Source organism: Trachypithecus francoisi, unplaced genomic scaffold, assembly GCF_009764315.1.
Source record: "Trachypithecus francoisi isolate TF-2019V2 unplaced genomic scaffold, Tfra_2.0 Lachesis_group5, whole genome shotgun sequence".
NCBI classification, from domain to species: Eukaryota; Metazoa; Chordata; class Mammalia; order Primates; family Cercopithecidae; genus Trachypithecus; species Trachypithecus francoisi.
The window spans coordinates 38,599,199-38,626,828 of record NW_022681470.1 but is presented as its reverse complement, the minus strand read 5'-3'; the positions used below and the strand labels follow the sequence as shown (position 1 = coordinate 38,626,828).

Here is a 27,630-nt window from a genome sequence, read left to right as displayed (position 1 = left end):
GGCAGGTTTGGTTTCATTTGAGGCCTGTCTCCTTGGCTTGAAAATGGCTACTTTCTCACTGTGTCCTCACATGGTCACCCCTCAGTCTGTGTTGCCTGTGCCCTAATCACTTCCTATAAACATACCAATCATATGGCATTATTTCATATGGCATTAGGGCAAACCCGTAGAGTCTCACTTTACCTTACATCCCTCTTTAAAGGCTCTATCTCCAAATAGTCACATTCTGCGGTACTGGGGGACTTAAACATATGAATTTTAGGAATAAGCAAATTCAGCCTATTCTATATGGTACAGTTATAAGCATCAGGAAATTAACATTGATACAATTTTATTATGTATTTACCAGACCTTGTTCAAATGTTGCCTAATTATCCCATCTCATTTTCCTGATCCAGTATCCAATCTGCGATCACACGTTGCATTTAGTGTTTGTCTTGTCTCTAGTCTTCTTTAATCTGAAACAGTTCCTTGATCTTTCTCTTTTTACTTTAACATTTTTGAAGAATATTGTTCAAAATATTATACAACATTCCTCAATTAATATGTTTCCTCATGATTGGATTCAGGATATGCATTTATTTTTCAAGAATTCAACAGAACTGATATTATGTCCTTCTCATTGTATCATATCAGGGGGCATAATGTTGACTTGTCTCATTGCTGGTGACATTATCCTTGACAGTTGGTCAACATGGTGTCTGCCAAGCTCTTCCACTGTATTTTCCACTTTTAAATGAGTGTCTTATGGGAAGATACTTTGAGACTATGTAAATACCTTTTTTCCTCATCATATTTTGTCTACTAATTATAGCTTCTATTGATAAATCTTGCCTAAATAGCTGTTACTGAGGTATTTGCTGAATAGTGAACTTCTCTTTTCAGCATTCCATCTACATTTATTAATTGGAGTCTCATAAAACAAATTTTTTTCTTTCTTTACCATTTAGCTATTCAATTATTTATTTATATAAGCATAGACTCACAAATTCTTTTTATACTGTGAGTGATAATTCAGCACCATTATTGATTTTGTTGCTCCAGTTTTTCTGATCACCAGGAGCTCATTCAATTAGCTCCAGTGTCCTTTTGATATGGTCCTATCATTCTTTGAGCACTTTTAGATCTCTGGCACCACAAGATGCTGGAGGCTCATCTTATACTTTCCCTGCCCTAGTCCTGGAGTGTGCCTTTTCTTCAAAGAGTCCTGGCTTCTTTTATTGACAAATGATATTTTATTGAAAGCATTCCTTTTTTCTAGAGAATAAGTGTCAGGTTCATTCATTGATATGTAGGTATAATTGCTCCTAGTCCTCAGAAGACAGGGCTATGAAATACATGTATGAATACACACACACACACACACACACACACACACACACACACACACACACACACACTCCTGTAACTATTTCTCTATCTAGATGCATTTTCAAACCTTGAGCTTGTACTGATACCTCCAGACAAGGTTTTTTCTAACCTTCCCCCTTTCCTTATTCACAATGCCCTTCCCTAACAAAAACCAACCTATTATTATTATTAATATCATAGGCTGAATCATAGAATACATGCAAAGTAGTTTCAGGATACATAAGCCTGTGGAAAACAAACCTAACTAAAGTACAATATTTGTGCACAGTTTTTCTTTCATCTTTGACCTTGAAAATTTTGAGTCAAACTGATGATTTTAAAGTTAATTGGTTAGTTAGCTACAGGTGTCACTGTAGCGTGCCTTCAGTGTGGTTATATTACAGTCACACACCACAATATGATGTTTCAGTCAACAATAAACCACATACACATCAGTGATCCCATAAGGTTACACTACCATATTCTTACTGTGTCTTTCCTGTGTTTATATATGTGCAGTAGGCTATACCATCTGGGTGTGTGTAAGTACACTCTATGATGTTCATGCAAAGACAATATTACCATTTCTGAGAACATATCCCCATTATTAAGTGACATATGACTGTATTTGTAATGGAGTGTGGCTCATTCTTTTCTGTTATATCCTATTTGAGGTCTCCTTCCCCACCTTGTTAATTATTATATTTACTCCAAGTGTGTGAGAAATTACCATAGTTCTAAAAGTCACAACTCTCTCTATATGTGTGTGTGTATGTGTGTGTATATATATATGTATATATATATATTTTTAACTAGAGAAATGTCACTCCCCCATTCCCTATACTCCATTCCCCTTCTTTTTCACTTGGTTTCTACCCACAGTCTGTAGGTAAACACACTCATTAGTTTCTGGTTTGCCTTTTCTGTTTAATTTTTTCACAGTAAACAAATTCATGTGTATTTTCTTATTCCTCCTTTCTTATACTCAAAGTAGCTTACTACTGGCACTTTTGTGTAGGTTGCTTCTATTCACCTAACATTCCATGCTAACAATTACTTTTTATCAGTTCATAGATAACTCCTTCATTCTTTTTACAGCTGCTTAGTATTGCATTGTGTAGATGTACCATAGTTTATTCTTCACTTTGCTATATTTTATTCTTTAAGTCATTTCAAATACTGAGCAGTACAAACAATGCTGCCATGAGTAATCTTGTACATGTGTATTTTCATATTGCTGAGGTTATATTTTTAGGGTAAATTCTTAAAACTACTCGCAATTGCTTCGACTATTTTGCTGGGCCAATGGGTAACTGCATATATATATTTTAAATTATGTATTGCCAAATTCTCCTCCAAAAGAATTGTACTAATTTATATTCCCACCACCAATGTAAGAGAGAGCCATTTCCACATGGCATCACCAACAAAATGCCTTTAGTTGTAGTTTTTACCTTTCTGATAAATGAGAAGTTGTATGTCAGTATAATTTAATTAGTATTAAATTAATTTGCATAAAATCTAATGAGTGAACATTGTTTCATATGTTTGAGTGTCAGATTTGTATGTTTCTGTGAGTTGTCTGTTCATGCCTTGCCTATCTTTATATCAGATTTTAGTCCCTCCTCTTAATTTTTATGAGACATTTACTTACTAGGGATATTAGTTTTTATCTCTGATATATATATTGCAAATATTTTCTCTTGGTTCTTCACTTCTCTTTTGACTTCAGTTATGGTGTTTTTTGTCATGTCATTTTTGGTTTATATACTAAATTTATCAGGGAGGTAGATTATTTCAAAACTGTACCCTACATAGTAGTTGAAAGAATTTCTAGGAAAGAGCTTGAGGTAGAAAGTAATTCCTAATCTTCACTATTTAAATGACTGTCATGTTAAAGGAACAGACTAATTCTGTGTTTTTCCAAGGGAAAACACTAGGTTAAGTGACTTGAAGTTAAAGGAAACACCTTCTGCCATTATGCAATAAAGGGCTTTCTAGTGACATGTGACCCTTGTATTCACAAATGGCTTGTTCTGTATCACTAGGAGAATTAAAGGTTTCTGTCATGATGTCTGTTATTTAAATGATTAAATATTAGCATTTACTGGTAAAAAGTGAGATGCCAGTTAGTTGGAATAGTGAGCCTAAAATAAATGATCAAAAGCTGGGAGCGGGTGTTATAGGAAATGTGACATTCAATAACAAAGTCAAACTAAGGTAGAAAAACCATGGAAGTCCAAAGTTACACAAAACAAGTCCGAATGCATAAATAGAAAGGAAGCTGGACCAGTTCTGGAAATGTGTGTTCATATACTTTATGATTTATATGGGTTCCTGCTGCATGTCTATCTAGGTGGGTTGAGTCAACATAAACCATACCAATAGACACTTTGATTCATTTTCATATTCTATCAATATTTCTTGAGCATCTTTATGGCCCCAACACTGTCAGGGTGTTTGAAACATAGCAGAACAAGAAAGACATTTTCTGTTTCACAAGGCATGCAGTCTTAGCAACAGTTGCTTACCAGCTGTGAATCTGCCTACCAGAACTTTGTTGTTGGCCAAATTTTTGCACCTAGCACGTAACAATATCAGGAAATGTCATTCCACTGAAATTCGGGTGACTTTCCTGGCTGGGCTGACTGGAACTAATTACCATACCTTTCATTCCAAATACTAAGAACATTTTGTATGATGTAATCATCATGACTATCCTAGGAAAAGTGTTTTCAGTATGTCCATGAGAGTTTTGAAAGGAGGTGATAGGTTAGACAGTAATAAACATCCCAGGTTTGGTGTGAGTCAGCAGAGGACCCAAAGCAGGACCAAAGACCTCATACTTAGAATCTCCACTCAATGGCCATATCACACAGCATGACAATTTGGAATCCTTGTACTTTGTTTCCATGACAAAATACAGAGACATCCCTAAAATTCATGAAATAGGGAAAAATTGCTTGAGACATCACGTTATACTTTACCCTAAACTCTACCCTATAGTGTATCCCTAGCTACATTTCTTTTCTTTTCTTTTTTTTTTTTTTAATTATACTTTAAGTTCTAGGGTACATGTGCACAACGTGCAGTTTTGTTACATATGTATACATGTGCCATGTTGGTGTGCTGTCCCCATTAGCTCGTCATTTACATTAGGTATATCTCCTAATGCTATCCCTCTACCCTCCCCCCTCCCCACAATAGGCCCCGGTGTGTGATGTTCCCCTTCCTGTGACCAAGTGATCTCATTGTTCAACTCCCACCTATGAGTGACAACATGCGGTGTTTGGTTTTCTGTTCTTACAATAGTTTGCTGAGAATGATGGTTTCCAGCTGCATCCATGTCCCTACAAAGGACACAAACTCATCCTTTTTTATGGCTGCATAGTATTCCACGGTATATATGTGCCATATTCCCTAGCTACATTTTAACCCTCAAATTTAAATTGTGGACTTCTGGAACACGGAATAATTGAATGTCATACACTCTTTCAACGTCAGAGCTGGAAGGGTTCTTACAGTTCATCCACTCCGATATCCTGTACTATAGTGGCCCAAGAAGGTCTTCCCGAGATTATAGCTATTTGATGTTATCTCAGGGTCTTCCATATTCTGCTCATGTGTACCTCCTCTTCTTTGTCTCAGGATATTTTCCTCCTGTTCTCTATGCTCTAGCTCATCTGAACTTCCTTTAATTCCTCATATGTGATGCTCTTTTTTGTCTCTAAGCCTTCGCCATATGCGTTTCCTACTGTTTGGATTATTTTTCCTTTACCTTTCCCTGGATAACTGTCACTTAATTTTCTCATCTCCACTTAACTCTCAGACTAAGTAAAAGTCCCTTCATCTATGCCCCTGTAGTATCTTTCATATTCCTCTTGGAAATGCTTATCATATCTGCGATTACATGTTTAGTGCTTATCTTCGCCAATGAATTAGTAAGCTATTTTTGTCTTATTTGCCATTGTATCTCCAGAATCCAACCCAACATTTTTGCACATAGTGGTGACTCAATAAATGTTTGTTAGATTGAATGGAAACCAGGGCTCAAATTTAGTTTTTCTGTTCCTAGTATGACTTTATTTCCCCACTACAGCCCTGCCTCCTAACTGAACATTCTTTTCTTATGGATATGTTAAGGGACAATTGACAAGCACTAAGTATTTGCTCTGAGGATCATGTGGTTACTTATGGTACTTACTTGACTAAAGAAAGATATTTGAAAGATTAAGATGACTCAAAGTTAGATGGATGTGGCCTCAGTTAGATTACAGTGTAGGTAGCCATTTTCCAATTTATAGTGCAAAGATACACATTTAGTTTGGTCAAATCCTGGATTACAGCAAATGTCATCCTGGATTGTCTAGCTAGCAAGATCAGTCAATCAGCCCTGTCATTCAATGGTGTAATAGTTTGTCCTTGTATCCAAGGGTTCTTGTGAATTCATGAATACTTGTAGCAATTCAGGAATACTTGGGGGAGATTTGAACAAAGTTTCATATGTTTATGGGCACTAATAAGTCAAATATGCTTGTTTAAAACTAAATAAATGTTTAAATGGGACAATAAAATCTTAAGTAGAATATTAATATATTTTCCTATTTGTTTTTTCTTTATATAGAAGTTTAAAATAATGTAAGTTAATGAGATTGGATTGTAGATGTTTAGTTCGCTCATGCATTTTAGAGTACAGTTAAATGGTGTTCCGAAAAATTAAGTGACTTGCCTATGTCCACATGAATAGTAGTAAAACTATGCTGTTTTTCTCCTCTATGTGACACAGTATGATCATGTTTTTGTGTATAGGAACATGTGTAGATTTAGATGTGCAAAAAAATCTTAAGGAAGTTGATATCACACTTAGATTTAGGCATACATTCATACATGAAAAATAAACGAATAGACAATACCTATGGCTCCAGACTAACATAGGACATTTGACCTCATCATAATCATCAGAGAGGAAGCTAATGTCACAAATGATGCTTGTCACCTGTGGGATTCTTCTGGAGAAATGTTTAAGAAACCAAATTCTGTTGGATTGGGGGTGTGCAAACATTTTGTGAGTCCTATGTGGAAACTTTTAGCCACACAGGCAGCCATTGGCCCTGATCATGATTAGATAATATTCAATATTTCTGAAAGCGCTTTTGCAGGCATCCCAGGACTTTTCATTGATTAGAAACTTGTTTCAACAGGCCCTGAGGTTTATTTTTGGTTTATAAACTCTTCCTTCATAGAGAGCATAACTCAAGTGTGTTAATATGATTTTTGAGGGGATTATCAGTTCAGAAGTCAGGATAGCCCATTGCCTTATTTTCATAGCACTTTGTACCTAGATGAGCTAAATAAATGACAAACATTTTTTTTTCACTGTAGAGGAAGATAACATTGTTATTAAAGTAGCAACTATTAGTCCCCTTGTCTCCAACTGTCTGCTACAGGCATAAATATGCTTGTTTCATCTACTAGTCACATATTTAATTAGAGACATTTGTTATTTCTAATTGACACTTGAATATGTCTTAAATTTTTCCTAATTAATAGTCACCAATCTCCCCATTATTTGGGCCTTCCAAGCCTTCATCTCATTTAAGGAGCTGCCAGTTCACTCCCGCAGGGCTAGACCAGCACTGTTGAATAGAACCTTCTGTGATGAAGGAAATGCTTTATTATCTGCACCATCCAGTATGAAAGTCATTAGATATGTGGCTGCTGAACACTCAGAATGTAGCTAGTGTGACTAAGAACAAAGTTTCATTTGCTTATGGGCACAAATCTGTGAGTCAGCAGAGGACCCAAAGCCGGACCAAAGACCCCATACTCAGAATCTCCACTCGGTCTGCTTACCAGAACTTTGTCCTTGGCCAAATTTTTGCACCTAGCACATAACAATATCAGGAAATGTCATTCCACTGAAATCTTTTCTGACTGGGTTGACCAGAACTAATTACCATACCTTTCATTCCAAATACTAAGAACAATTTTGTATAATGTAATCATCATGACTATCTAGGAAAAGTATCTTTTAAATTTTTAGTATTTTTTATTTTTTATAGAACTGGGGGTACAAGTGCAATTTGGTTACATAGATATATTGCATAGTGGTGAAGTCTGGACTTTTAGTGTAGCCATCAACGAAATGCTCTACATTGTACCCAAGAGGTGACTTTCTTTCTTTCTTTCTTTCTTTCTTTCTTTCTTTCTTTCTTTCTTTCTTTCTTTCTTTCTTTCTTTCTTTCTTTCTTTTTTCTTTATTCTAAGAAAATGTGATACATGTGCAGAACATGCAGGTTTGTTCCATAGATATACGCGTGCCATGGTGGTTTGGTTCACCTATTGACCCATCCTCTAAGTTCCCTCCCGTCACCCCCCAGCCCCCAACAGGCCCTGGTATGTGTTATTGCCCTCTCTGTATCCATGTGTTCTCAATGTTGAAATCCCACTTATGAGTGAGAACATGTGGTGTTTGGTTTTCTGTTCCTGTGTTAGTTTGCTGAGGATGATGGCTTCCAGCTTCATCCATGTCCCTGCAAAGGATATGATCTCATTCATTTTTATGGCTGCATAGTATTTGCATAGTATTTCATGCTATATATGGACCACATTTTCTTTATCTAGTCTATCATTGATGGGCATTTGGGTTTGTTCCATGTCTTTGCTATTGTAAATAGTGCTGCAATAAACATACACATGCATGTGTCTTTATAGAAGAATGATTTATCTTCCTTTGGATATATACCCAGTAATGGGATTGCTGGGTCAAATGGTATTTCTAGTTCTAGATCCTTGAGGAATCCCCATACTATCTTCTACAATGGTTGAATGAATTTACATTCCTACCAATAGTGTAAAAGTGTTCCTATTTCTCCACAGCCTTGCCAGCATCTATTGTTTCCTGAGTTTTCAATAATCATCATTCTGACTGGCATAAGATGGTGTGGTTCTGATTTGCATTTCTCTAATGATCAGTGATGTTAAGCTTTTTTTTCCACATGTTTTTTGGCCATGTAAATACCTTCTTTTGAGAATTGTCTGTTCATGTCTTTTGCCCATTTTTGATGGGGTTGTTTTTTTCTTGTAAATATGTTTAAGTTCCTTGTAAATTCTGGATATTAGACCTTTGTCAGATGGGTAGATTGCAAAAATTTTCTCCCGTTCTTTAGATTGCCTGTTCACTCTGATGATAGTTTCCTTTGCTGTGCAGAAGCTCTTTAGTTTAATTAGATCCCATTTGTTAATTTTGGTTTTTGTTGCAATTGCTTTCGGTGTTTTAGTCATGAAGTCTTTGCCTATGCCTATTCCCTGAATGGTATTGCCTAGATTTTCTTCTAGGGTTTTTATCGTTTTGGTTTTTGCACTGAAGTATTTAATCCATCTTGAGTTAATTTTTGTATAAGGCGTAAAGAAGGGGTCCAGTTTCAGTTGTCTGCATACAGTTAGCCAGTTTTTCCAGCACTATTTATTGAATAGGAGATCCTTTCCCCATTGCTTGTTTTTGTCAGGTTTGTCAAAGATCAGATGGTTGTAGATGTGTGGTGTTACTTCTGAAGTCTCTGTTCTGTTGCATTTGTCTGTGTGTCTGCTTTGGTACCAGTACCATGGTGTTTTGGTTACTGTAGCCTTGTAGTATAGTTTGAAGTCAAGTAGCGTGATGCCTCCAGCTTTGTTCTTTTTGCTTAGACTTCTCTTGGCTCTACAGGGTCTTTTTTTGATTCCATATGAAATTTAAAATAGTATTTTCTAATTCCATGAAGAATGTCAATGGTAGTTTTATTGGAATAGCATTGAACCTATAAATTACTTTGAGCAGTATGGCCATTTTCATGATACTGATTATTTTTATCTGTGATGATGGAATGTTTTTCCATTCGTTTGTGTCCTCTCTTATTTCCTTGAGCAGTGTTTTGTAGTTCTTCTTGAAGAGGTCCTTCACATCCCTTGTTACCTATATTTCTAGGTATTTTATTTTCTGTAGTGATTCTAAATAGGAGTTCATTCATGATTTGGCTCTCTGCTTGCCTATTGTTGGTGTAAAGGAATGCTTTTGATTTTTGCACATTCATTTTGTGTCCTGAGACTTTGCTGAAGTTGCTTATCAGTTTAAGGATTTTTGGGGCTGAGATGGTGGGAATTTCTAAATAAAGAATCATGTCATCTGCAAACAGAGACAATTTGACTTCCTCTCTTCCTATTCAAATACACTTTATTTCTTTCCCTTGCCTAATTGCCCTGGCCAGAACTTCGAATACTATGTTGAATAGGGGTGGTGAGAGAGGGCATCCTTGTCTTGCACAGGTTTTCAAAGGGAATGCCTACAGATCTTGCCCTTTCAATTTTATTGACTGTGGGTTTGTTACAAATAGCTGTTATTATTTTGAGATATGTTCCATTGTTACCTAGTTTATTGACAGTTTTTAACATGAAGGGGTGTTGAATTTTATCAAAGGCCTTTTCTGCGTCTATTGAGATAATCGTGGTTTTTGTCATTGGTTCTGTTTATGTGATGGATTACATTTATTGATTTTCATATTTTGAACCAGTCTTGCATCCCAGGGATGAAGCCAACTTGATCACGGTGGATAAGTTTTTTTGTGAGCTGCTGGGTTCGGTTTGCCAGTATTTTATTGAGGATTTTTGCATCGGTGTTCATCCAAGATATTTGCCTGAAGTTTTCTTTTTCTGTTGTGTCTCTGCCAGGTTTTAGTATCAGGATGATGCTGGCTTCATGAAATGTGGTAGGGAGGAGTCCCTCCTTTTCAGTTGTTTGGAATAGTTTCAGAAGGAATGGTACCAGCTCCTCTTTGGTAGAAGTCAGCTGTGAATCTCTCTGGTCCTGGGCTTTTTTTGATTGGTAGGCTATTAATTACTGCCTCAATTTCAGAGCTTGTTATTGGTCTATTCAGGGATTCAACTTCTTCCTAGTTTAGTCTTAGTAGGGTGTGTGCATCCAGGAATTTATCCATTTCTTCTAGATTTTCCCGTTTATTTGCATAGAGATGTTTATATTATTCTCTGATGGTAGTTCTTACTTCTCTGGGGTCAGTGGTGATATCCCTTGTATCATTTTTTATTGTGTCTTTTTGATTCTTCTCTCTCCTCTTCTTTATTAGTCTAGCTAGTGGTCTATTTTGTTAATTTTTTGAAAAAACCACCTCCTGAATTCGTTGATTTTTTTGGGAGGGTTTTTCATGTCTTTATCTCCTTCAGTTCTTCTATGATCTTAGTTATTACTTCTCTTCTAGCTTTTGGATTAGTTTTCTCTTGCCTCTCTAGCTCTTTTAATTATGATATTAGGGTGTGAATTTGAGATCTTTCTAGCTTTCTGATGTGGGCCTTTAGTGCTATAAATTTCCCTCTTAAACACTGCTTTAGCCGTGTCCCAGAGATTCTGATATGTTGTCTCCTTGTTCTCATTGGTTTCAAAGAACTTCTTCATTTCTGCCTTAATTTTATTATTTACCCAGGAGTCATTTGGGAATAGGTTGTTCAATTTCCATGAAATTGTGTGGTTTTGAGTGAATTTCTTAATCCTGAGTTTTAATTTGATTGTTCTGTGGTCAGAGAGACTGTTTGTTATGATTTCAGTTCTTTCCCATTTGCTGAGAAGTGTTTTACTTCCAATTATGTGGTCAATTTTAGAATAGGTGCCATGTGGCACTGAGAAGAATGTATATTCTATTGATTTGGGGTAGAGAGTTCTGTAGACATCTACTAGGACCACTTGATCCAGAGCTGAGTTCAAGTCCTAATATTCTTATTAATTTTCTGTCTTATTGATACAGTGGGGGTTTAAAGTCTCCCCCTATTTTTGTGTGAGAATCTAAGTCTCTTTGTCAATCTCTAAGAACTCATTTTATGAATCTGGGTGTTCCTGTATTGGGTGTACATATATTCAAAATAATTAACTCTTCTGGTTGAATTGTTTCCTTTACCATTTTGTAATGTGCTTTTTTATCTTTTTGATCTTTGTTGGTTTAAAGTCTGTTTTGTCAGAGACCAGGACTGCAACCCTTGATTTCTTTTTTTTTTTTTTTTTTTTTGGTTCCATCTGCTTGGTAAATTTTCCTCCATCTCTTATTTTGAGCCTATGTGTGTTTTTGCACATAAGATGGATCTCCTGAATACAGCACACCGATGGGTCTTGACTCCTTATCCAATTTGCCAGTCTGAGTCTTTTAATTGGGGCATTTAGCCCATTTGCATTTAAAGTTAGTATGGTTATGTGTGAATTTGATCCTGTCATTATGAGGCTATTTGGGTATTTTACACAATAGTTGATGCAGTTTCTTTGTAGTGTCATTGGTCTTTATATTTTGGTGTGTTTCTGCAATGGCTGGTACTGGCTTTTCCTTTGCATAGTTAGTGCTTCTTTCAGGAGTTCTTGCAGGACTGGCCTGGTGGTAACAAAATCCCTTAACATTTGCTTGTCTGGAAAGGATTTATTTCTCCTTCACTTATGAAGCTTAGTTTGGCTTGATGTGAAATTCTGGGTTGAAAACTCTTTCCTTTAAGAATGTTCAATATTGGCCTCTAATCTCTTCTGGCTTGTAGAGTTTCTGCTGTGAGGTTTGCTCTTAGTCTATTGGGCTTTCCTTTGTAGGTGACCTGGCCTTTCTTTCTGGCTGCCCTTAACAGTTTTTCCTTCATTTAGACCTTGGAGAATCTGATAATCATGTGTCTTGGGATTGATCTTCTTGTGGAGTACTTTAGTGGTGTTCTCTGTATTTCCTTAATTTGCATGTGGTCTGTCTTGCTAGGTTGGGGAAGTTTCCCTGGATAATATCCTGAAGTGTGTTTTCCAGCTTGTTTCCATCCTCCCTGTCTACTTCTGGTACTCCAATCAATTGTAGGTTTGGTCTTTTATGAAGTCCCATATTTCTTGGAGGCTTTGTTCATTCATTTTCATTCTTTTTTTTTTTTCCTATTCTTGTCTGCATGTCTTATTTCAGTAATGTAGTCTTCAAACTCTGATATTCTTTCTTCTGTTTGGTGGATTTAGCTGTTGATACTTGTGTATGCTTCATGAAGTTCTCATGCTGTGTTTTTCAGCTCCATTAGGTCATTTATATTCCTCTCTAAACTGGTTATTCTAGTTAGCAATTCTCTAATCTTTTATCAATGATCTTAACTTCTTTACGTTGGGTTAGAACATGCTCCTTTAGCTCATCATAGGTTTATATTACCCATCTTCTGAAGCCTACTTCTGTCAATTCATCCATCTCATCCCCCATCCAGTTCTGCACCCTTGATATAGAGATGTTGTGATCATTTGGAGGAGAAGAGGCACTCTGGCATTTTGGGGTTTCTGCATTTTTTCATTCATTCTTTCTCATCTTCATGAATTTGTCTAGTTTTGATCTTTGAGGCTGCTGACCCTTGGATGGGGTTTTTATGGAGGCCTGTTTTGTTGTTATTTTTGTTGATGGTGTCATTATCACTTTGTGTGTTTTTCTGTCAATGGTCAGGTCCCTCTTCTGTAGGGCTGCTGCAATTTGCTGGGGATTCACTTCCAGCCCTATTCTTCTGATTTGATCCTGTGCCTGGAGATGTCACTCAGGGAGGCTGGAGAGCAGCAAAGATGGGTGCCTCCTCCTTCTTCTGGGACCTCTGATCTCAAGGAGCATCAACATGATGTCAGTAGGATTGCTTCTGTGTAGGGTGTCTGACAAACCCTGTTGGAGGTTCTCACCCAGTTTGGTGGCACCGGGAGCAGAACCCATTTAACAAAGCACTTTGTGCCTTGGTGGAGGAGGTGTGTTTCACTAGGGGGAAACCCACTCATCTGGGCTCCCCAGATTCCTCGGAACTACCAGGAGGAGAGGCTAAGACTGCTGGTTCACAGAGACTGTGGCCACCCCTCCCCTAGGGACTCAGGCCTAGGGAGATCATAATTCTGTCTCTGAGACTCTGGCTGGCGTTATTGGAGATCCTGCAGGGAAGCCCCACTCACTGAGGAAGGATGGGTCAGGGTTAGACCTAAAGAGGCACTCGGGCCGCAGACTGTCACAGCCGGTGTGTTAGTTTATGGAGACAAGTCTTGGGACCAAGCCATCTAGCCTCCCTGGTTCCAGCAGGGGAAAAACTACAGCTATAGAAATGGGTGCCACCCTTCACCCACCCAGGGAGCTTAGCATGTTAAGCAGTTGTGAGTCCCAGTACTGGCTGCTGCCCCTCCCCCAAGAAGCTCAAAGACTTAGAGAGCTGGCGCAGCAGCCAGTGCTACTTGCCCCTACCCCTGGGAGTTTGGTAGGCTTAAGCAGATTCCAGCTGAGAGACTGTAAGAATCTGTGCATTCCGGGGTTGGTACGCTAGGCTCCAGTGGTGTGGGTTCATGAGAGGGTCTTCCAATCCATGGGTTGCACAGTAAAGCACAGTTTCCCTGGCTGAGTAGCACTCTCACTCACTGCCTCACTTGGCTGGGGGGAGAGGGTTCCCCTTCCCCATGTGGCTCTGACATGGGCCGCTGCACCACACTGCTCTTCCTTCTCTCTGTGAGTCATCCCAGCCCTCTAGTCAATTTTGATGACAGAACTTGGATACCTTGGTTGCTGGTGAAGGATTCACATGCTTATTATGTTTTTTTTTGATGGGAGCCTCAGAACACCACTGCTTCTAGTCGGCCATCTTGGCCCCACTCACCAGTAGGTAATTTTTCATCCACCACCCCCCTCCCACCTTTTGGGGTCTCCAATGTCTGTTATCCCACTCTGTATATCCATGTATACCCGTTCTTTAGCTCCCACATGTGGTATTTGATTTTTTGAGTTCTTGCACTTAGGGTAATGGCCTCCAGTTTCATCCATGTTACTGCAAAAGACATAATTTCATTCTTTTTTATGGCTGAGTAGTATTCCATGGTGTATATGTACCACGTTTTCTTTAATCATCTATTGATGGACACTTAGGTTGATTTCATAACTTTGCTATTGTGAATAGTGTTGTGATAAACATACAAGTGCAGGTGTCTTATATATGTGTGTATATATATATATAGTGATTTTATACATATATAAAATGTGTGTATAGATAGACATGCACACACACACATGCATATATATATATATATGCACACGTACACACATAAAATGATTTATTTTCCTTGAGGTAGATATTCAGCAGGGGGATTGCTAGATCAAATTGTAGTTCTATTTTTAGTTCTTTGAGAAATCTCCATCCTGTTTTCCATAGAGGTTGCATTAATTTACATTCCCACCAACAGTGTATAAGTGTTCCCTTTTCTCTGAATCCTTACCAACGTCTGTTGTTTTTTGACTTTTTAATAATAGCTATTCTGACTGGTGTAATATGGTATCTCATTGTGGTTTTAGGTTGTATTTTTCTGATGATTAGTGATGTTGAACATTTTTTCATGTTTTTTGGCCACATGTATATCTTCTTTTGAAAAAGTGTTGACGTCCTTTGCCCACTTTTTAATGGTTTTCTTTTTTCTCATTTAGTTGTTTGAGTTCTTCATAGATTCTAGATATTTTTCCTTGATCAGATGCATGGTTTGCAAATATTTTCTCTCATTCTCTAAGTTGTCTGTTTACCCTGATTATTTCTTTTGCTGTGAAGAAGCATTTTAGTTTCAGTCCCATTTGTCTATTTTTGCTTTTTGTTAATTTGCTTTTAAATAGTTACCCGTGGCTAGTGGCCACTTTATTATTTGTTGGTAAGAGTGAGTATGGATGATCACTTTTATCCACATCCCACTTGCCAGAACCCATTCTTATTGTTCCAACATAATTGCAAAGTATACTGGAAAATGCAGGCTTCTGTGTGCTCGAGAAAAACAGGTTTGGTAGTGGACAGCTAGCAAACCTCTTCATGCACTGCCCGTCTGATCAGAGAAGTCTCTTTCATTCTTGCTTTTATACATAGGACATGCTCACCAAGGGCATCACCCAACTCCCTCCCTCAAGTCCCTGCATCTAGCTTAAAGTTCAAGGATCCTGATAGTTGTACAGCCATCCTTTCCATCACATCTAAATGTCGCTTTTTTAAGCCTGGCAACTTATGAAATAAAACAGTTATATTCCCTTCCCCCCAGTATACAATGATGGAACAGAAGTAGGATAGCCACAGTAAACACCCTTCAGAAAGAGAAAAAGTAGAGACACTGTACAGTTACTTGTTTGTAACAATTCTGGAATCCTGTTAGGCAGATGTCATAGGGGTTCCTTAGCTATGCCCTGACTATGGAAATAACTCTCTTTTTCATTACTCTCAGTGGCTCCTGTTTTCTCTCAGAGGCCTCCTATTATATGTAATTTTTCTTAACCACATATGAAAATACAGGGAGTTTTGTGACCAAGCCTGGAAGTGATGTGTGTCACTTCCAGATACATCCCATTGGCCAGAATCTGATGGCCTCAATGTAATTCCAGAGGAGGCTGGGAAATGTAGCATTTATTTATGCACAAAACGAACTTGGATAGATGAGCATCTAGCCTGTCTCTGACCATGAGGATGTTCCAGGAACTTTATCATTGTTATTCTCACAACAATTCTGTGCAGAAGGTGTTAGCCTCATTTTGCGGGTAGGAACTAGAAAGTTATGCCACCTTTTGCTGCCCAAAATTAAGAGTCTCCATCACAAGGCAAGGTAACTATCAGGGAAGGTTAGCTGATTGCCAGTTAACCAGCTGACTTCACCTAAGTCCAGGTTTTAGCCATCAGTTTTAAACACCTAAAACCTGTTTTCCTTTTCTGAGCATGAGTTAGTCTTTGAGGGGTACCATTACGTTAATCTCGCAAGAGTTGATGTACGTATTACTTAAATTATTTATGAACTTATGAAAAGAAATATAATTGTCACATGGGCTTTAATTTCATGTAGGTGTGATGTACTCTTTTTTTGAAGGCTGGTGATATTCAGAAATGGGTGATGGCATGAATGTCAGGGTCACTGGAGAGGATTTCAGCAAACACATGGCCACTTGCCTTCATCATGACACATCTGCACCTTCTGGAAAGTTTCCTGGGTGATTCTCAGACAACCTCTCTATCTTTGTCGTTCTCCAGTTGACCACATTCATTATAAATAGGCATGTTTTTCTGGACAGCTAAGTGTTCCAAGATTAGGCAAATAGAACAGTGTATTTCTTTAGATGGGTTCCCACTCTTTAGCTAAGGTGACTTGAAACTCTTCAGTGCATTATGAAGTGTCCTTTATCAGTGGGAACATACTCTCCAGTTTGCAGTCAGACTTCCTTCTGCCCTGGACACTGCTTAAAGACTCTGACAACATTGGCAAGTTTCTCTTGCTGGTCATCCCTATCCTGATTGCCATATGCCTTCTTGGACATCCAAGAAAGACTATATATAACCTGAATGGACGTCCATTCAGGTTATAGTCAAATCTTGCTGTCTTTTAAGATGACTTTACATATGTCTGCTGTAACTTATTATGTCCTGTAGGCTGGGCGTGGTGGCTCACGCTTGTGATCCAAGCACTTTGGGAGGCTAAGGTGGGCAACATAGTAAAACCCTGTCTCTACTGAAAATGCAAAAATTAGCTGGGTATGGTGGCACCTGCCTGTAGTCCCAGCTACTCAGGAGGCTGACGCAGGAGAATTGCTTGAACCCAGGAGGCAGAGGTTATGGTGAGCCAAGATAGCGCTACTGCACTCCAGCCTGGGCAACAGAGCGAAACTCCATCTCAATAATAATAATAATAATAATAATAATAGGCCGGGCGCGGTGGCTCAAGCCTGTAATCCCAGCACTTTGGGAGGCCGAGACGGGCGGATCACGAGGTCAGGAGATCGAGACCATCCTGGCTAACACGGTGAAACCCCGTCTCTACTAAAAAATACAAAAAACTAGCCGGGCGAGGTGGCGGGCGCCTGTAGTCCCAGCTACTCGGGAGGCTGAGGCAGGAGAATGGCGTGAACCCGGGAGGCAGAGCTTGCAGTGAGCTGAGATCTGGCCACTGCACTCCAGCCTGGGCGACAGAGCGAGACTCCGTCTCAAAAAAAAAAAAAAATAATAATAATAATAATAATAATAATAATAATAATTTTGCAAGGCAGCTTTACCTCCTTTCCAAATTCTGGATGGTGTCTTATTTTGTCTTCATGATCCCTGTGAATTATAAAAGAGAAAGCATGGCATGAAAGAAGTAAACAACTTCCCTCTGCTTTGAGGTTTCTTCTCATTTTCTCTAATGCTGTGATGATCAATTTTCATACGTGGGGAGACCTGAGAGGAATAGATTCTTTTAAGTTAAAGATGACAGATTTGTGGTGTTAGCACAGTCACTTGCTTCTCCTGTGTCCATGGCAGGTGGCACTGATGGATCATGGCTGAAATCATCTGTAGTTTGCAGTCAATATAAAACATCTCTCTTTAAGTTTTGCTCATATTTGGTAAAGACATAGATTCTCAGTATATTTTAGGATGATCTGAGTCATAATTTTCTTAAGACATTGGTTAATTAAAGGATAGAGAAACTGAGTTGAAGAGAAAGAAATCACTGCGCTCCAGGGGACATTCAGATTCCTCTCTGGGGGAGAACATGGTCCTGGGTGGGAGGTAAGTCCAGATAAATCCCAGGAGCTCTTCTAACCCTGAGATTCTAGCAGCTTTATGGTTCTCCTTAGGCTTCTCAGACACTCTTCCTTTTTTTTTTTTTTTTTTTTATTATACTTTAAGTTCTAGGGTACATGTGCATAACGTTTATATCATGTATAACTCCCCAATGCAATCCCTCCCTCCTCCCCCCTCCCCCTGATAGGCCCCAGTGTGTGATGTTCCCCTTCCCGAGTCCAAGTGATCTCATTGTTCAGTTCCCACCTATAACTGAGAACATGCAGTGTTTGGTTTTCTCTTCTTGTGATAGTTTGCTAAGAATGATGGTTTCCAGCTGCATCCATGTCCCTACAAAGGATGCAAACTCATCCTTTTTTATGGCTGCATAGTATTCCATGGTGTATATGTGCCACATTTTCTTAATCCAGTCTGTCACAGATGGACATTTGGGTTGATTCCAGGTCTTTGCTATTGTGAATAGTGCCGCAATAAACATACGTGTGCATGTGTCTTTGTAGTAGAGTAATTTATAATCCTTTGGGTATATACCCAGTAGTGGGATGGCTGGGTCATATGGTACATCTAGTTCTAGATCAACAAAATTGACAGACCACTAGCAAGACTACTAAAGAAGAAAAGAGAGAGGAATCAAATAGATGCAATAAAAAATGATAAAGGGGATATCACCACCGACCCCACAGAAATACAAACAACCATCAGAGAATACTATAAATGCCTCTACGCAAATCAACTAGAAAATCTAGAAGAAATGGATAATTTCCTGGACACTTACACTCTCCCAAGACTGAACCAGGAAGAAGTTGAATCCCTGAATAGACCAATAGCAGGCTCTGAAATTGAGGCAACAATTAATAGCCTACCCACGAAAAAAAGTCCAGGACCAGATGGATTCACAGCTGAATTCTACCAGAGGTACAAGGAGGAGCTGGTACCATTCCTTCTGAAACTATTCCAATCAATAGAAAAAGAGGGATCCTCCCTAACTCATTTTATGAGGCCAACATCATCCTGATACCAAAGCCTGGCAGAGACACAACAAAAAAGAGAATTTTAGACCAATATCCCTGATGAACATCGATGCAAAAATTCTCAATAAAATACTGGCAAACCGGATTCAGCAGCACATCAAAAAGCTTATCCACCATGATCAAGTGGGCTTCATCCCTGGGATGCAAGGCTGGTTCAACATTCGCAAATCAATAAACGTAATCCAGCATATCAACAGAACCAAAGACAAGAACCACATGATTATCTCAATAGATGCAGAAAAGGCTTTTGACAAAATTCAACAGCCCTTTATGCTAAAAACGCTCAATAAATTCGGTATTGATGGAACGTATCTCAAAATAATAAGAGCTATTTACAACAAACCCACAGCTAATATCATACTGAATGGGCAAAAACTGGAAAAATTCCCTTTGAAAACTGGCACAAGACAGGGATGCCCTCTCTCACCACTCCTATTCACATAGTGTTGGAAGTTCTGGCTAGGGCAATCAGGCAAGAGAAAGAAATCAAGGGTATTCAGTTAGGAAAAGAAGAAGTCAAATTGTCCCTGTTTGCAGATGACATGATTGTATATTTAGAAAACCCCATTGTCTCAGCCCAAAATCTCCTTAAGCTGATAAGCAACTTCAGCAAAGTCTCAAGATACAAAATTAATGTGCAAAAATCACAAGCATTCTTATACACCAGTAACAGACAAGCAGAGAGCCAAATCAGGAATCAACTTCCATTCACAATTGCTTCCAAGAGAATAAAATACCTAGGAATCCAGCTTACAAGGGATGTAAAGGACCTCTTCAAGGAGAACTACAAACCACTGCTCAGTGAAATCAAAGAGGACACAAACAAATGGAAGAACATACCATGCTCATGGATAGGAAGAATCAATATCGTGAAAATGGCCATACTGCCCAAGGTGATTTATGGATTCAATGCCATCCCCATCAAGCTACCAATGACTTTCTTCACAGAATTGGAAAAAACTGCTTTAAAGTTCATATGGAACCAAAAAAGAGCCCGCATTGCCAAGACAATCCTAGGTCAAAAGGACAAAGCTGGAGGCATCACGCTACCTGACTTCAAACTATACTACAAGGCTACAGTAACCAAAACAGCATGGTACTGGTACCACAACAGAGAAATAGACCAATGGAACAGAACAGAGTCCTCAGAAATAATACCACACATCTACAGCCATCTGATCTTTGACAAACCTGAGAGAAACAAGAAATGGGGAAAGGATTCCCTATTTAATAAATGGTGCTGGGAAAATTGGCTAGCCATAAGTAGAAAGCTGAAACTGGATCCTTTCCTTACCCCTTATACGAAAATTAATTCAAGATGGATTAGAGACTTAAATGTTAGACCTAATACCATAAAAACCCTAGAAGAAAATCTAGGTAGTACCATTCAGGACATAGGCATGGGCAAGGACTTCATGTCTAAAACACCAAAAGCAATGTCAGCCACTCTTCCTGAAGGTAAATCTATGTCCAGCGGCAACTCCAGGTTTGTGATTTAATTTTTCCCCCCACTGGGCTCCCTGCCCTCTGCTGAGATTCCATTTCCTCTGAGAGCTGACTGTCACTTGAAGTCTGTATAAATCTTAATAAATGTCCCAGATGGACAGCACCCCTGGATTTTAGAAACCTTTTTTCATTTTACTGTTATTATTGTCTTAGTGTTTCAGTAGAAGGTGCTGTTTGTGAGTTGCCTGTGTAAAATCAGTAATGGCTCATGGAATAAAGAGATAATCACTTAAGGCAGCCTATTGTGCGCTCTGACCACACCAGCGTAGGCAGTTGTAAAGCATCAAGTAAGCCGGAATAGACTTGTTAAAGAACTCCTCACTATGCTCAACTCAGTCATTCCTAGGACTCAGTGGCACACTGGAGCTTGTTGGCATTGGCTTATGCAAGCCAGTTGTTCATATCTCTTCCCAAACCCCACATTAAGTAATCATGCTGGTTGCTTGAAATTGAACATAGTAGGAGGATTTATACCATGAGTAATGGGTAATGCTATAAGTCCATGTGTGTTTGTTTCTTCCTTGAAGAGCCTTTTGTTAGATATTTAGCAACACATCATTGTCCAAGGTTATGGTCACGACATTGTTTCAGTTCAATGATTTCAGAAGAGACTAAGGATAGAGAGCTAGTCACCTATATCTCACAGGGAACCAAAAAAAAAAAAGCTGCGTAATGAAGTCTTGTTGCATTATAAATGTATAATAACTATACTGTGAATATAAACAATGTATAAATGCAACATTGATACCTCATTTTTCTCTCTATATTCCTATGGCATATTTTGAAGAATCTCTTTTAAAAAGTTTGAGATTTTATAAACTTATTAGCTTATAAAACTCCTCCTTTATTTTTCACAGACTGTCAAATAAGATTTCATTAGAATTAGTGGATGTTCAGGCTTCCCAGTTTCCTAAAATGATGCTGCTATTTTATTTAAATAAAAAGTAATATTAGGGTATGTAGCAGTTATTAATATACTGACACCCAGTTTTCATTAGAAAATTGGAAACCATATCTGCAGCAACTAAAATATAATTTTCAAAAGTTGCAAAAATTAGTTTGGGAATGTTTTTGTTTTTTGTTTTGACACACTCACACTGTGTCACCCAGGCTGGTGTGAAGTGATGCGATCTTGACCCACTGCAACCTCTGCCTCCCAGGTTCAAGTAATTCTCCTACCTCAGCCTCCCCAGTAGTTGGGATTACAGGCACTTGCCACCACACCCAGCTAATTTTTTGTATTTTTAGTAGAGACGGGATTTCACCGTGTTGCCTAGGCTGGTCTTGAACTCCTGAGATCAGGCAATCTGCCCGCCTCTGCCTCCCAAAGTGCTAGGATTACAGACATGAGCCATTGCGCCCAGCTAGTTTGGCAATTTCTCGAAGAATTTAGAACTACCATTCAACCCAGCAATCCCATTATTGGGTATATACCAAAAGAAATATAAATTGTTTTACTATAATGACATATGTATATGTATATTCATTACAGCACTATTCACAATAGCAAAGACATGGAATCAACCTAAATGCCCACCAATGGTAGATTGAATAAAATGTGGTATATATATATCATGGGGTACTACACAGCCATGAAAAGGAACAATATCATGTTCTTTGCAGCAACATGGACAGAGCTGGAGGTCATTATTCTAAGTGAACTAATACAGGAACAGAAAACCAAACACTGCAGGACTTAAGAGACAAATTCCTTCTAGAGAAAAGGGGGCTACCACAAACAGACTGTCCTTTCCTTTGCCAGATTTTGAAGTGGGATAAAGCAGGAGACTAAAAAGCTAAGCTTAAAACCTCTGAAAGGAATAATAGAAGCACATACCATCTTTCAGGTGGGAGAAAGATGCTCACTAGACTACAAAAAGCCCTGGAGAGCTAATCCTGGGGCATAGGGACACACCAGAGGTAAACTGAGTCACACTAAATCTTCAAACCAGACATTATTCAGTAGAAAGCCTGACTACATTGAGATTATTAACCCTATACTCGATAAACCTAACAGACAAAAAGGGAGAACAATTGCTATAGAATTTATCATCTGTTGTCTTTATGGTTTATTTATAAAACAATCGATATCTTAAAAGTTACTAAAAATGCAAATAGGTCAGAAAATAGCCTAAAACAAGGAAAGAAGAAGAACAAGAAGAGGGAAAGAGGAAGAGAAGGAAGAATAAGGAAAGAAGATCCACAAATGATCCAGATATTGGTGTTAACAGACAAAGACTTTAAAATAACAATGATTTATGCTAAACAACATAAAGAGGACCAAATGGATAAAACACGAAACGTTTCATCAGAGAACTGAAAACCATTGAAAGTGTCAGGTGGATGCTCTAGAACTAACAAGAACAGATTAAAAATTCAGTGATGTTAAAATGTCATTAGTTTCAACAGTAGTCTTAGACACAGAATACAGAATTAGTAAACTGAAGATCAAGAGATAATACTCAAATTGAAATTGAAGCACAACAAATTAAAATTTTTTTTTTAAATTAGAGAGTAACAGATATGTGGAACTCAGTTTTAAAAAAAATTGTGGTAGGCCAGGAATGGTGGCTCATGCCTGTAATCCCAGGACCTTGAGAGGTCAAGACAGGTGGAGGGCTTGAGCCCAGGAGTTCAAGATCAACCTGGGCAACCTGGTGTAATTTCACCTCTACAAAAAATACCAAAAAATAGACTATGGTGACATGCACTTATAGTCTTAACTACTTGGGAGACTGAGGTGGGAGGATCACCTGACTCTAGGGAAGCAGAGGCTGCAGTGAGCCATGATCACACCACTACACTCCAGCCTGAGTGACAGAATGAGACCCTGTCTCAAAAAAAAAAAAGAAAAAAAAAGAAAAAGAAAAATTATAGGATTACATATAGGTCCCAGAAGAAGAAGAAAGACAGGTTGGGGCCAAAGTAATAACTCAAGAGGTAATGGATGAGAATTTTTCATTCATCTGTGAATGAAAGTCTTCAATTCTAAGATCAAAGTGTTTAGCACATCCCAAAAAAGCAAAGTACAAAGAAAACCAACTACAGTACATATATTCAACCTGCTGAAAACCAGAGAGAGATAACCTTAAACATAGCTGGGGGCAGAGCAAAGTGGGAGCTGCAGACATCACTTCCAATGTAACAAGAAGATTAATGGCTGACTCTTCAACTAAAACTCTTTAAGCCTGAGGCAATGAAATGACGTCTTTAAAAAAGCTGCATCCAGAGAGACTATCCTTCAAAAAATAAAGGTGAAATTTAAAAACCCATAAATTCATATTGATACCAATCAATAAATGACTAAGAAGGAAAAGCTGTTTCTGATGCTAGATAGCCAATGAATTTAGAAAGAATAACATAATTAAGAAATTATTGCTGGTTATGGTGCTTCACGCCTATAATCCCAGCACTTTGGGAGGCTGAGGTGGGTGGATCACGTGAGGTTAGGAGTTTGAGACCAGCCTGACCAACTTGGTGAAATCCCATCTCTATTAAACACACACAAAAAATTTGCCAGGCGTGGTGGCTCATGCCTGTAATCCCAGCTACTTGGGAGGCTGAGGCAGGAGAATTGCTTGAACCTAGGAGGTTGCAGTAAGCTGAGATTGTGCCATTACACTTCAGCCTGGGCAACAAGAATGAAACTCCATCTCGAAAAATTGTCATTTGGCAACCATCACAATGATTCACTTAGACAAGAATCATCAATGGATAGTAAAAGTGGATGAAAGTTTAAAAAGTAATGTGATATCCACACACTTTAAAAGTATTGGCCCATAGATATTTCTTACTTATGAAGGCAAACATAGTAATGTTAGAGTAAAGAAACCTGGCAGATACTACCTAAACAAAGGGATCAACGTTAGCATCACTAATAATAATGTAACAAATTTATATAATATATAATCTGAATTTAACCATGAGAAAACATTGTACAAATCCAAATTGAGGGATATTCTATAATATAACTGATTTGTACACTTCAAAACCATCAATGTCATGAAACACAAAGACTGATAACGATTCTATATTAAAGTAAATTAAAAATATGTGACTGCTGAATGCAATGCATGATCCAATAAATCTAAACTAAAAGTTGTTTTTTTTTTTTTTTTTTTTTTTTTGAGATGGAATCTCACTTTGTCGTCCAGGCTAGAGTGCAGTGGCGTGATCTCTGCTAACTGCAAGCTCCATCTCCCGGGTTCACGCCATTCTCCTGCCTCAGCCTCCTGAGTAGCTGGGACTACAGGCACCCACCACTGCGCCCGGCTAATTTTTTGTATTTTGAGTAGAGACGGGGGTTTCACTGTGTTAGCCAGGATGGTCTCGATCTCCTGACCTCGTGATCTGCCTGCTTCGGCCTCCCAAAGTGCTGGGATTACAGGCGTGAGCCACCGCGCCCCGCCAAAAGTTGAAATTATTTAAAAAGATTTTTCTCTGCTACAAAACATGCATTTTCAGTGTGGAAGATACCCTCACACACACCCTACCAAGGGGCCAAAAAGTTGGTTCTTAGGGGAAGAGCTAAAATGTCTTAGAAATTACAATGGCCCTTCAAAGGTTCACAGTAAATAAACACCACCAACCACATACACAGAGTATATTTGTAGAATTAATTTAATGGAGAGTGGTTAGGAAAAAATGTCTTAAAAGGCTTTTGGTGGGAAGATACAATAAACATAAAAAGGTTAAGAAATACTGCCAGAAGTAACTGCCAGGACAATTGCCAAAAGTGAATTGGATATGTAGATCAGACACTACTGTTACATCACTGTTAATTTTCCGATTTTGATTATGTACAGTGGCCATGTAAGAATGTGATTGTGTTTCTCAGGAAATACACATTTATTGAGGTACTGAAGGTTAAAGGATTATCATATCTGCAGCTGACTCTCAAGGGTTCAGAAGAAATACATAGAAGTGGGGTTGGAGTCCGGGCACAGTGGCTCACGCCTGTAATCCCAGCACTTTTGGGAGGCCAAGGCAGGCAGATTATGAGATCAGGAGATTGAGACCATCCTGGCCAACATGTTGAAACCCCGTCTTTACTAAAAAAAAAAAAAAAATTAGCTGGGTGTGGCGGCACGTGCCTGTAATCCCAGCTACTTGGGAGGCTGAGGCAGGAGAATGGCTTGAACCAGGCAGTCGGAAGTCGGAGGTTGCAGTGAGCTGAGATGGCAACACTGCACTCCAACCTGGTGACAGAGTGAGACTCTGTCTCAAAAAAAAGACAAAAAAACAAAAACCAAAAAAAAGACAAGAAGTGGGGTTGGGGGAGAAGAAAGAGAGGGAATAGTACGATAAATGCAAAAAAGTAATCATCTGAGGAATCTAGGTGAATATAGAAATTGTTTGTGTTATTTCAACTTGTATTACTGCTTTGACTTTTTGAACTCTGAAATTCTGTCAAAATAAAAAGTTAAAAGAAAATTATGGTAAATAAAGATTTTTAGACAACTAAAAACAGCATTCACTGCAAGCAAATAAGCTCTAAAAAAAACACTAGAGGAGGTTCTTAAGACCATATGAAAATAATCCTATTGGAATCATGGAATTATTTGAAAGAAAGAAAACAACAGGAGATGATAACTAAAATAATGCTTTTTAAAATGATGATGATATGAAGTCCTATGAATTTTATTACATATGTAGCTAAACTATATATCACAATAGTACAAATGGCAAGAGATTGAAGTTAAATACAGTTAAGCTTTTGTTTGGAAGATTGCAAAAGTACTAATTTAAGATGCTGAATATGTAAAATATGAACGTTGAAATTTGTAAGGTAACCACTACAAGATGTTAGCTATAGGTTTTTCATACATGCCATTTATAAGATTAAGAAAGTGTCCGTATATTCTTGCTAACAGATTTTGTCAGGAATGGGTGTCAGATTTTGTCATGTGATTTTTCTGTATCAACTGAGCTGATCACATGGTTTCTCTTTTATAGATTATTAATATGATTAATTACATTGCATTATTCCAACTTTTTATTTTGGTAAAATACATGTAATGTAAATTTACCATCTTAACCATTTTTAAGTGTACAGTTCAATAGTATTGGCCATATTGATATTGTTGTGTGACCATCACAACCATCCATTTCCAGTACTCTTCTTATCTTGTAAAATGGAAACTCTATAACCATTAAACAATAACTCCTCATTCCCTCTTATCCCTAGCCCCTGGCAACCACCATTCTCTTATCTGCTTCTATAAGTTTGACTACTCTACCTCATATAAGTGGAATTATGAAATATTTATATTTTTTGACTGGCTTATTTCACTCAGAATAATGTCCCCAAGATTCATCCGTGTTGTAGTAGTTGTCAGGATTTTCTTCCTTTCTAAGGTTGAATAATATTCCATTGTATGTATATACCACATTTTGACTATTCATCTATTGATGGACATTTGGGGTTGGTTCCACATTTTAACTATTGTGAATAATGCTGCTATGAGTATAAAAATAACTCTTCTAGATCCTGCTTTTAATTTTTTTGGGCATACGCCCAGAAGTGAAATTGATGGTTCATGTTGTGATTCTATTTTTAATATTTTCAGGAACGCCATTTGTTTTCCACAGAGGCTCTCCTATTCTACATTCTCACCAACAGTGCACAAGGATTCTAATTCTTCCACATCCTTATCAACACTTATATTTCCCTGGCTTGCTTTTTTGTTGTTGTTGTTGTTGTTGTTTTTTGACTGTAGATATCCTAATGGGTAAGAGGTGAGATATAAATATAATTTTTATTTGCATTTCTCTGATTATTAGTGAATTTGATCATCTTTTTATGTGCTTGGATATGAGGGTGATCTGGCTGCAACATCTGTCTCCCCTTTGATTGCCAGGGTTGATTTGGCTGATCTGGCTGGCTAGGCAGGTATGCCCTTTCTCTCTTACTGCTCCATGTGCATCCCTCCTGAAGCTGCATTCTCAATCATAGAGGATGACCATCCCTGATAGAGGAAGACAGGTCAAGGGTATACGAGTAGGTGTAACTGCGCTCCCCTGCTAGAAACTCCAAACAAGCTCTCATGTGCTTATTGGCCATTTGCGTATCTTCTTTGGAGGACTGTCTGTTCAAGAATTTGACCATTTTTTATTCAGGTTGCTTGATTTTTGAGTTGTAGGAATTCTCTGTATATTCTGCATATCAATTCTCTATCAGATATAT

General features: G+C 38.2%; 1 long non-coding RNA gene across 1 annotated transcript; it reads right to left on the bottom strand.

The window, feature by feature from the left end:
• Positions 1-25,547, bottom strand: LOC117074041. Its single transcript, XR_004433507.1, has 3 exons — positions 25,534-25,547; positions 9,534-9,540; positions 1-80 (listed from the first exon to the last, which is right to left on the bottom strand). It is a non-coding gene; the product is annotated as an uncharacterized LOC117074041 (long non-coding RNA).
• Positions 25,548-27,630: the final 2,083 nt, after the last annotated feature.